At 45.6% G+C, this 11,950-nt stretch overlaps 1 non-coding gene across 1 annotated transcript; it reads left to right on the plus strand.

Annotated features, from left to right (window-relative positions):
* Positions 1-1,217: 1,217 nt before the first annotated feature.
* trnal-uaa (transfer RNA leucine (anticodon UAA)) lies at positions 1,218-1,299 on the plus strand. Its single transcript has one exon. It is a non-coding gene; the product is annotated as a tRNA-Leu (tRNA).
* Positions 1,300-11,950: the final 10,651 nt, after the last annotated feature.

Genomic DNA, 11,950 nt, shown 5'->3' on the forward strand with positions numbered 1-11,950 from the left:
TGAAGGGTTTTTGCCCGAAACGTCGATTTTGCTGCTCCTTCGATGCTGCCTGAACTGCTGTGCTCTTCCAGCACCGCTGATCCAGAATCCACCCCTGTGTTCTCTGTCTATACCATGATGTTTAGATTGATTCTAATCTAAAAAGTGAGATAATGGAGTTTTACATAAATTCATGCGGCAAGACGTGTCTGATTGTGGACATGGATCCCACTATTACGCATTGGATCACCTCCCACCTTTTGCCTGGCAGGTGCTCATGTGACTCAGCCAACTTTGTCTATCTTATACGTTGCAGGCAAGAATGCCCGGAGGCATGGTACATTGGGGAAACCGAGCAAAGGCTACGACAACAGATGAATGGGCACCGCACAACAGGAGGGTTCCCTCCCAGTTGGGGAACACTTTAGCGGTCCAGGACATTCAGCCTCGGACCTTCGGGTGACCATCCTCCAAGGTGGACTTCGGGACAGGCAGAAGAGAAAAGTGGCCGAGCAGAGGCCGATAGCTAAGTTCGGTACCCATAGGGAGGGCCTCAACCGGGACCTTGGGTTCATGTCACTTACAGGTGATCACCATTGCACTACACACACACACACAGAGATATTCCTACGCGCACACACACACGCACACGCGGACACAGGGACATACAGGCACGCACACAGACACCCATGCACAGCTTTATAGACACGCACACTCCCACACTCACACATGCACCCCCTCACAGACTTAAGACACTCTGCACTCACTACACACACAGACACACACACACTTTCTCACACTCACAACCCCCACCCCAGACAGACACACCCACACAGACAGACAAAGACCCACATGCACACATATATTTTGTGGGTGAATTTGTACTTGCATGCAGTTTTTGTACTTTGCTCAAAAACTGCATTCATTCATGTAGAAATCTTGAGCTCAAAAACTGTATGAATTTATGTAAAAAATACTCCCTGACTCTTTTCTCTGACCGTCTGCCTCATGACTTTTTAAAATTCTGGAAGGCCATTCCTCAGCCCTGAAGCCCCAGGTAAAACTGTCGAAGCCTATTCAGCTTCGTGCTATTGTCCAAACAGTGCAAACCTTGCAACCCCTTTCAAATACTTTCTAAATTGCACCACGTTCGTTACTGAATGCACGATCTGTTAGTGCTGAAGTGAAGCGACGTTGAAACATTAGTAATGACAATTTTAAGCGCTCTCTGCCTGTAGGGTAGCGTGGCCGAGTGGTCTAAGGCGCTGGATTTAAGCTCCAGTCTCTATCAAGTCGTGGGTTCGAATCCCAACGCTACCAAGATCGCGGCTGTTCTTCTGCAGGCAGCGAAACTTAGCAGGCCCTGTACATTTTCGTTGTTGTGTTTGCAGCCGGTCAGGCCTCGAATCCAGACTGACGCTAAAAACAGTGGAACCCCGTCATCTGCACTGCTTTACGATGAATATGTGGAAACTTTGGTGCCAGTTTCTGTGTCTCAAATAGTCAGCACGTTTGGTTGCAAGTTTGGTGGTTCGAGCCTGCCCTTCGCACCGAGCCTCAATGATTTCAGTTCAAGCATTGAGACCGACACTGCAACCACGAGAACTCAGCAGAGTCCGCCGCTGGATGTGGCCCCAATCTCTCCAAGGCCCCGCTGCCAACAGAAAGCGGCTATTGCAGCTTCAATCACCGGCTTCCTGCTCAGCCCTGGGACACAGCACATGGAAAATCCTTCCCCAGGAACGGCTCTTCCCGTGTCAGAGGGACAACAATTCCACTTTAAATTGAGAACGGCTTCAGAAGATTGTTCCTGTCCTTGGAGTGTTTCATAAACAAAACTCCTGTCTCGCAAATAAGAAGTGGGGAAAGTTGTTGGCAGGAAGGATCGAGAAAGTGCTGACTGTGAGGACTCTGTCTCGGCAGCAGGTGGGATTCCTTACACCCGAAACAGGAATGATTGCGTTTCCTTAGGGAATTTCCCAATTGATTTAACGTCTGCCAGAGTGATTGGGAATCATTCCGGCCACCTAAAGATGAGGATAAAAAGATGAAAATATTTATATTGAATCTTAAATCCAGAGACAAGTGCTAAATAGATAATAATGTTCTGAACGAATACTAGCTGAGAAATGGAAAGTGTGGATGATGACATTTGTGATTGGGAGGAATGAACTGGATCCTTGCAAATTACAATGCCAGGTGAAATATGCTCAGTATGAAATGACACACTAATTAATCGTGAGCCAGGCCCAGCTACTTTAGTCGGTACAGCATGAGAAGCTTAATCTCAGGACCGTAGGTTCAAGCCTCACGATGGGCCCTTTCACTCCTTTAAAGAAATCCAGCCCTCTGCTCCACTTGAGGGATTGCAACCCAGTGCAGGGGTCGTTTTTGACACGTGGATCCGACTGTGTTTGATCACACATCGGTTTCTGAGTGAAAGCTGTCTCCACTTTCCTGGAAGTGCCAGAGACAAATTTATCAGTGCGGCCGAATATACGATGAATTGTGTCTCTTTCAAAACGTCAGGTTCCACTCCAAACGTCCACCAAACAGAGTGCTCAGAGACACAGAACGCAAATGTCTACTTGTTGGGGGGACGGGGTCTGACAGTGACTGCTCAATGTCAAATGGTCCTGAACCAAAATGAAGTGATTCAGACCGTTCTGACGGAAACCGAGGGGAACTCGCCTGAACGTTTCACAATTCACACAGAAAATGATCTTGTGTGCTCATGGTGGTTCACGTAATGGACAGTTTATTGTCAGTAACAGGGGTGGGGGTGGGGCAGGATTGTGAGGTTTCACAGTGGGACAGAAGTGATCTGTGTGAACGGGTAAGTCTCACATCCCCAGAGCATGGAAGAGCTGATTGGTCCAGGATCACTCCCATCTTCTGTTTCGGAACCAACAAATGAAATTGCTGAAAATCTCAGCAGGTCTGCTCGCATTTTGGAAAGGAAAAGTGTTAAGACTTCGGGACTCGTGACATTTCTTTTTGCATACCCATCTCCCTCTGGATTTGTACAGTCTTCCTTTTTATTGACTATCTTCTGGCTTCCAACTTTATTCTCTTGTATTTTATTTTCCTCTCCAACCGTTTTCCCAGCTTTTAAATTTGTATCAGATCTGTCCCATCTCTCACTTTGCCCATTTATGACCGAAGAACTTGGAAATGAACAATTAACTCTGTTTCTACTTCCTTAGATACCAGATGCCCAGAGACCGGAATGTATAGGATGACGGTTAGAGCTTTCAGCCCATAGTCTGCTCTGCCATTCGATCATGGCTAATATCGCTCTCAATCCCATTCTCCAGTCTTCTCCCTGTAACACTCATTCCCCCTGAATTTAGGACCCAGTCTTTTTTCCCAGACTGGGTCTTCATCCGCCCCAAACCCCTTCACATCTGCTGGCGGCTATTACACCGTGTCTCTCGGTGATCGCGCTGAGTTTCAGTCCCGCACGGCAAACCCAATCTGTTCTGAACAACGCAATCACCGCTGCGGGACAGCTCGATCAGGTCTCTGGCCCCACTGTGTTTGTGCAGGGGAGCAGTTATCACCTTCACCTCCCATGGGAAGGATCGGTCCTTCAAATATCCGGGCAGTAAAAACGATTGGCTTGTGTGTGAACATAGATGAAGGTAATTGCTTTCTGACCTGGTCAGTAAACCTTACTCTGTATGTCCCTGCCCATTCCTGCCGTTGTCGTGAAAGGGAATGCAAGTCCAATTAATTGCCGTGTACGGTTTTATTCGATACACATTCTTCATTGTTCAGAATATAGGTGGATGTTTCCAGCACAGATAATCACTATTTTCAAGAATGCAGTCGGCGGGCCCTGATACCTTTCTGGAGAGTAGAAGCATCAGTTTCTGCAGAAAGTGGCCTCGTTCAGAGCTGAGCAGAAATATTGTTGTTCCCGCTTTAAGGGCGACAGTTTTCCAGATGGTGATCGATGGGGCTTTATTGCAGCCTCATCAGCAAACCTTGTTTTGCATTTACTCGCCCATCACTACTCTAGTGGTGGAAAGCAGTATCATACCAAATAACTGCTGCGTGAATTTCTTTTCAAATGTCACTGCGCTGTGGCTGTGAATATGTGGCGATGTCTACAGCCCTGCTGGCGATCCTTTTTAAGAGTGCAGTTATGAACATTCCTCTGTCTCGGCGCTACAAGGAAAATTGCTCGCGCCTATTCAGCCTCGTCCTACATTCCAAACTCGGCAAACCTGGCAACCTGTTTGTCAGTATTTCCTGAGCATTTTCACGTGATATCCTTTTTTTTCAATCATGCCAATAACCCTGGCCAACATTGGTCTATTCGGAACGGAAATGTCAGTGTTGGATAAAGAGCAGCTGGCTCGGTGGCTCGGTTGTGACCTCGTTGTTCCATTTGGGTCACACCCGAAACATCTCTAGTTCAAACCAGGCAGGAGCTACTTTGTTCCCTTGGGACAGGTGGATTGGTGGGAATGGAGCGTTCCTGCTGGTTGTTCTCATCAGCAACCCTGGCTTTGAATTTGCGAGCCCACATCTGCTGCCGTGGTGAAAAGGAATACCATTACGATTAATTGCTGTGTCAAACTTCGTTCAGTTTCTCTCCTCGGATAAAGTGAGGGCTGGAGATGATGAAACGCTCCGAAAACAAACGGCGGTTCTCCTGCTGCTCGGATGCTGCCTGACCGGATGTGCTTTTCCAGCACCACACTCTCAACTAAGTTTCTCTCCTCCTGGGTCGACGATATGAGTCGAATTGTAGATCTTCTCCCGCCGTCCATTTTAAGGGTACAGTTACCAGCACTGATCCTTTCTGCACCAAAACTATCGCATTTGCTTTACATGTGAAGGCATCCTGGTTCAGTGACAAGGTAAGCTCTCATTTGCTCGGGTCACAGCGAACATTGGTTACCTGATGTCATCTCTGTCAAATGTATCCCAAAGTAGGCTCTGAAACGCCTCATTTGGACCCGAGCATTTCTAAACCTGCGTGAACCAAAAACAGAAAACCTCAGTCATGATTTGGAGCAGTTCACATATTCGAGTGTCCAAGCAGAAGGCATGGTTACCGCTCATTCAGTCAACAACAGGAATGAGAAGATTTACATCCTCAGATGAACTGCTTGACTCATGCTCTCATACAGTCACTAATTCAGTTTTCTGGATAAATGTAAGGGCGTCTTCTGCCTTCCCTTGTAGTCTAGTAGCCAGCATTTGGCGTTCTCGCCGCCGTGACACGGGTTCTATTCCCGGTCAAGGAATGCGTGCTTTGTTCTGCACACACATCGTGGTAAGAATATTTCTGACCACTTTTCCAAAGTTGGCAGAACATCGGTTTTAAAGTTGAACAGAAAACCAAGAGATGCAGATGTTGGAAATCTGAACCAAAAACAAGAATTGACGTGCAAACTGAATAGTCCTGGCAACATCTGTGGAGAGAAAAAGAGACAATGATACACAACGACAGAACCAGATTAGTTCTTCATTTCTAGACCACAATGCCGGGATAATGGTCAGTTTTATCTGTCGAATGAGGATTGTTATCAAAATCTTTTATTTTTTGCCAGTTAGCAGCCATGTCGACCAGAGATCTGATTCGTTCAGTGTCTACCTCCAGATGGGCCTCTAATTTCCTGTCTCTATCTCTGTGTATCTACCTCACCCTTTTTCATATTCTTTGACCCTTTTTTTGCCAATATCCCTCATTTCCCATTCCTACTCTATGAAAAGCCTGACGTTCGGGGATAGTTTGAGAATGGAGCTGCTGAGAGGTTTTCTGGAACCTGGCAGGAGACTGCACAACATGGTTCACTTTTTACGGATAATACGTCTGGCACTTGGATGTGATACAAGGGGCCATTTCTTCCTCAAAACATTGTAACCCTTTCGAAATTAAAGTTGCATTTCTTATCCAAAGGAAAATAAACTAACTATAGGAGAACGTGGAAACATTAATGATGCTGTAAAATGAATGAATGGCGACAGCAGAGAATGAGGGTGATCCACTCGTGGTTTCTGTGCCATGACCACAACATTCCACGGCCTTTCTGCAGTGTCCCCTGCCTCACCTCGTTATTCCCACCAAACTTGGAATGAAGGAGGGAGAATAAAAGTGGAGGAAAAGAAGGAGTGCTTTTGGAACAGCAGTAAGAAACTCTAGGTTGGCGTATTGGTTAGGAAGGACAACATGCACTGCTGGAACTAAACCAGGAAAAAGGAGTGGGTTTGCCAAACCATAACAGGCTCGAACTCAGGCAGGATGCTGAGTCGCTTCATCAGCAACACGATACTTTATAAAAGGTGAACCTCCGAGCTTTCAATACAACAAGCGGGCGCAACTGCGATTGGACCCTATGGTCAGCTGCTTACCAAGGAGGGGTTTTAAATAACTAAGCAACGTCCATATGTGCAGTTCATTAACCACATGACCACAGTAACTCGGAAATACATTTCTGTATCAATATTACTCAGTGTGATTTGCAATCAAACCCCTCTTTTGCAAAACCAGACATTTCACGATTGATCGTTCTTCAATGCAAAGGCACATAAAAGGGCAATCTTCTCTTGCATTGGTTTCAAACAGATATTTGTATCTGTTTAAGCTGACAGGACAAAGGGAACATTTTTCATCCTCTTGGGGCGTATTGACGGCTTTAATACACACAGAGGGAATTTCACACGAAGAGGAACAGTGTCATTGCCATGAATTGACCAGGAATCGTGTGTGAGCCAATGTAAACAGTTTGCAGTAAAGGCTAACCCATTAGCAGTGACACTGAGCCTTGCACCACCAGATGCAGACTCCCTTCCTGCCTCATGCCTCCCAGTCATCATTGTCATTCACGTCAATTTCACTTCCCTGCTCCACTTCCAAACTTACTACCGATTGGAACCTACCACATTTAGGAACGCATTCCTGGAATAAAGATATCACTCAATGGAATAGGACTCGCTGTCCATCCCTAAATCCCCCAGAGATGGAGGAGATGAGTTGCTTTTGTGAACCATTGAACTCCTTCACACGGAGGTACAGCCATTATGCTGCAAGCGCGGGAGTTCCTGGATTTACACCCAGAGACACTGAAGGAACACAACATATTTCCAACTCAGGAAGGTGAGATGATTGGAGGGAGATTTGAAGGCGTCACTATCGTATCTGTCCGCTGTCATTGTCCTTCTACATGGTTCAAGCAATCACTGGGCTGATTCTGGAGGGATCCCGGTAGGTCTGCTGTGTGAAACGAGGAATGCGTTTTCAGTCAGACAATTCACATGAAGAGAATTAAACCTTCATTCCCTTAATTGGAACTATATCCATGTCTGGACGATACAAACTTTGACTCCTCAGCACGGGCCCCCGGTAAGGCTGACAGTATCCAAAGCGACCTGAATTGTACACACCCTTGTGCCTGTCCATCCCTTCATAACCACCTTCGGCAACAACTTTTCTCTCTTCAATTTTGGCAAACGCTTCATATGATCGCCTTGGGTTTCAAAGTAAAGAAAGTGGAGCTGTGGTGATCTGATGTTGGTCAGTCGGTGCAATGCAGGAATGTACAGAACAGGTTTTGAGGCGTGAGATTGCACTGAAGGGATTCCACCACTAAAAGGCGCTGTTCATCTCGTCTGATTCTCCATCGCGGGATTCAAACCAACAGAGGTTTCTCTCTGGACTGGCTCAGGGTCTTGACTGGAAAAGGTCATGATGCAAGGTATGAAAAGATATTTCACTGGAGTGAATCAAAAAATCGCGGACTGACTGTGAATAAAACGATGGCAACTTCCAGCATAGGCTCAGGCGACCCGGAAGCAGGTACCTGAGGGCAAATATGTTTCCTTGGCTATTGAAAGACATTGCTTCACGAAGTGGGATATCCGATGTGAAACAGTGACGATAATTATTTTTACTGATTGTTCACCTTGTGAATACTGTTTACCCCGATGTCCATGTTTCAATTTCATATCGACTACCTGTCGTACCTCCAGCTGCCGTTGGGCCAGTGACGTAATGGATAATGCTTCTGACTTTTGGTGGTTCGAATCCTTCCTGATTTGTGTGCAATGTACTGCAGGGATTGGATCAGTGGGTCTCGAATTTGGTAGTAATGCACCTCAATGTGCGACAGATTTTCAGGAGCTGCAGACTTTGGATCAGTGTGTTTTCAAATTTGAAAGTTGCATGTGAGGCAATTGTCCATTTTAAATTCCAGCTCAACGCAACGTCTCTCATTGTCTGTAAAACTGACTTTAGTTGCGCCTAAAGCTGCCTTTTGTCGGAGAAACTTCTGTGTGTGTGTGTGTGTGTGTGTATGGGTGGGGTGTAGGGGGCAGGGTGGGGCTTGGTCTTAAGTCGATGGAGAGCAGTACTGAAGCACAAGGAGCTGGTATAATCCCGAAACCTCTGCCCTCCTCCCCCCACCTCCGGGCACGTGTGTCTGTGACTCACTCTATGGATGAAAATGTGAACGGGTTGCTCGAGGGGATTTTACTTCAGTATGACGGTATATAACTCACTCCCATTGTTGTCTCGTTTAAGATCGCAGGGATAATCTTTTTCTGAATTTTGCGTTGAAAACAACAGAACACACAAAGTATCCTGTCAAAGCTGGACACTGGATCGAAAACAGATGGCTATCTGATGAGCCATACTGCACGATAGGCCGAATGGTATTTTCCTATTGTGTTAAAAAAACCTCGAAGACAACGAGAAACTAATGTGCAGCGAAAATGAACCAAAATGAAATGCATAAGTGGTTTCATTGAGAATAAATGCGTCAGCTTCTGTTGCCTTCCCTTTTAATCTCACAGTTAGGAGTTGGTGCATTTTCTGAGGGGGAAAGGATGATTCCTGGTCAGGGAATGGGCGATGCGTTCTGCAAAGATATCTTGCTAACAGTATTTCTGACCGATTTTCTGAAGCCGTCAGGTCATTGGTTTTGTCTCAAACGTTGTTAAGAATAACATGAAACAAAGGACTGCAGATGTTTGAAATCGGAACCAAAACCAAGGTTTGATAGAAAAACTTAGTACGACAGTGGAGAGAAACAGAGTTAATGCTTCATATCGGCGGAGCGAGGTTACTTAGACATTTCTGTATTATATTTTTGGTAAAATGATCAGTTTTCCCTGTCAGGATATTTACCAAAATCTTTCATTAGCTTACAACCATCAATGTTGAAAATTCAAAATGACTTTGTTGGCTGTAAGAATCCTTCCGTTGCTCGGAGATGGTGAAAGGCTGTGCTTAATAGTTACCTTTTTTTATTATTTGTTTCTGTCAGTCAGCAGCCATGTCGATTGGAGAATTGGTTCTTTCAGTATCTCCCTCAATATGCGTCTCCCTATTTCTTTCTTTCTCTGTGCATGCACCTGACCCTCTTTCACATTCTCGAACTCTCGGTCTGCCCATATTCCTCATTTCCCATTTCTGCTCTTTGAAAAGTCTGACATTCGGAGACAAATTGAGAGTGGACCTGCTAACAGGCTTTCTGCCCTCTCGGTAGCATGTGTGGGATTAGGCTCACATTCTCCGAATAAAGTTCCCTAAACTTATGCCTGAGTTGAGGAGTCATTCCTTCCTCCAAATATTATGATCCTTTCGAGTTCTAAATAGAATTCATAATCCACAAGGAAAGAAACCGCACTCACAGTGCGAACCACAACGACAGGAGTGCAATGAAGTATTTCCTGTTGGTGTGGAATGAATGAATGTTGACAGCAGAGAATTAGGGTGAACAGCTATTGGTGTCTGCGCCATCACTGCAACATTCCCCGGCAAGCCTGCCATGTCTCCTGGCCCACCTCGTTATTCCCAACAAACTGGAAATGAACGAGGCGTAATAAAGGAGGAGTACAAGCAGAAGTTCTTGTCAAACGCAGGAAGGAAACTCCAGATTGAATTAATAGTTCGGAAGAAACAATATCCACTGGAGGAACTAAACCAGGGAACAGACGAGGGTCGAATCTGAAAATGTGTTGCTGGAAAAGCGCAGCAGGTCAGGCAGCATCCAAGGAGCAGGAGAATCGACGTTTCGGGCATGAGCCCTTCTTCAGGCCCTTCTTATTCCTGAAGAAGGGCTCATGCCCGAAACGTCGATTCTCCTGCTCCTTGGATGCTGCCTGACCTGTTGCGCTTTTCCAGCAACACATTTTCAGCTCTGATCTCCAGCATCTGCAGTACTCACTTTCTCCTATCAGACGAGGGTCACCAAAACAGGCTGAGGCTCAAACAGGACGCATGGTTGACTGACGGGCAACACTGACTTGGGAGATTTTGAAACAACCAAGCATTTGGTAAAATACACAGGCACCACTACGATGTGAAATCTTGGTGGGCTGTTTATGATGTCGGCAAGTGAACAAACTGAGTCACGGCACCACACCACAAGTGGTTTTTTTTCATCCCAGTTCCTTAACCAATTGATACCAGTAACTCGGAATTGTGTTTGCTATATTAATGTTGCTCAGTGAGAATTGCATTCAACCCCCACTTTTGCGAGGACAGTTTATGGCTGAACTTTCTGCACTGAAATTGTACAGAAAAATACAATCTCCTCTTCCACTGGCTTCAAACTGATATGTTCAACTGTTTAAACTGAGAGGATAAGGAGAATGTTCTCATCATCTCGGGGTCCATTAACTCTGTTAATATACGCAGGGAACCTCACAACAAGAGGAACAAGGTCATTGTGCTAAACTGACCTGAACTGCGTGTGAGTTAGTGTAAACAATATGTAATAAAGATTTGGAGTTGCCAGTGTTAGACTGGGGTGGACAAATTTAAATAATCACACAACATCAGGTTATAGTCCAACAGGCTTATTTGATAGTACTAGCTTTTGGAGCGCTGTACCTTCATCAGGTGGTTGTGGAGCCTAACATCATACGACACAGAATTTATAGCAAAAGATTACAGGGTGATGCCACTGAAATGACATATTTAAAAATAAAAGTGCATTGTCTGTTCAGTCTGTATACTTTTAGAAATACCATGTTAGATTTTATTCTTTCATATGTAAACAGTATGTAAAAATAGCTAAATTCTCAGGTAAATCTTTAACAATAGATGCCACCACAGCTCAGATTCAGCCTTGAAGGTGTGAGGTTGAAATCTGCCTGTGTCCCAATGTTCTGTCGTGGCAGAAGCTGGGGGTACCCTGCCTCATGGCTTTCAAGATGCATTTTACATCGGCAGTGAGGTTCCCACATCGGATCCCATTGCCTAATATGATGGGACATCCTGGTGTGTTGGCTTTGTGTATTTTCGGAAGGCAGTAGAAGTGCCTTCAAGTGCATGGTATGAGGTTGATGGAACTCTGAAAGAGTGCATTTCAGAGCTTAAATCAGAGTGTTGCTGGAAAAGCACAGCAGGTCAGGTAGCATCCGAGGAGCAGGAAAATCGACGTTTCGGGCAAAAGTCCTTCATCAGGATTTCGGAGGTGCTGAGCACAGAAACAGACCCTCCATTCCAGCTCGTCCCTGCTGACCAGATAACTGAAATTAATCTAGTTATATTTGCCAACATTTGACCCTAACCCCTTCAAACCCTCCCTGTCTGCATCCCATCCAGATGCCTTTTAAATAGAGTCATCGAGATTTACAGCATGGAACCAGACCCTGACATTACAAAGGGATATTGACAGACTGGGTAAATGGGCAAAGTTGTTCAGGTTAGATCAGTGAGCGATACAAACCTCCATGCCGAATAGATGTCCCAACCCAATCTTCCCCCACCTGCCAGTATCTGGCCCATATCCCACCGAACCCTTCCTATTCATATACCCATCCAAATGCCTCTTAAATGTTGCAATTGTATCAGCCTCCACCATTTCCTCTGGCAGCTCATTACGTACCACCCCCTGGGTGAAATTGTTGCCCCTTAGGTCTCTTTTATATCTTTCCTCTCTCACCCTAAACCCATGCCCGCTAGTTCTGGACACTCCGACCCCAAGGAAAAGACTTTATCTATTTA

The sequence above is a fragment of the Chiloscyllium plagiosum genome, unplaced genomic scaffold (assembly GCF_037043375.1).
Source record: "Chiloscyllium plagiosum isolate Xiang-an unplaced genomic scaffold, Cpla_swu_hap1 HiC_scaffold_29, whole genome shotgun sequence".
Lineage (NCBI taxonomy): Eukaryota > Metazoa > Chordata > Chondrichthyes > Orectolobiformes > Hemiscylliidae > Chiloscyllium > Chiloscyllium plagiosum.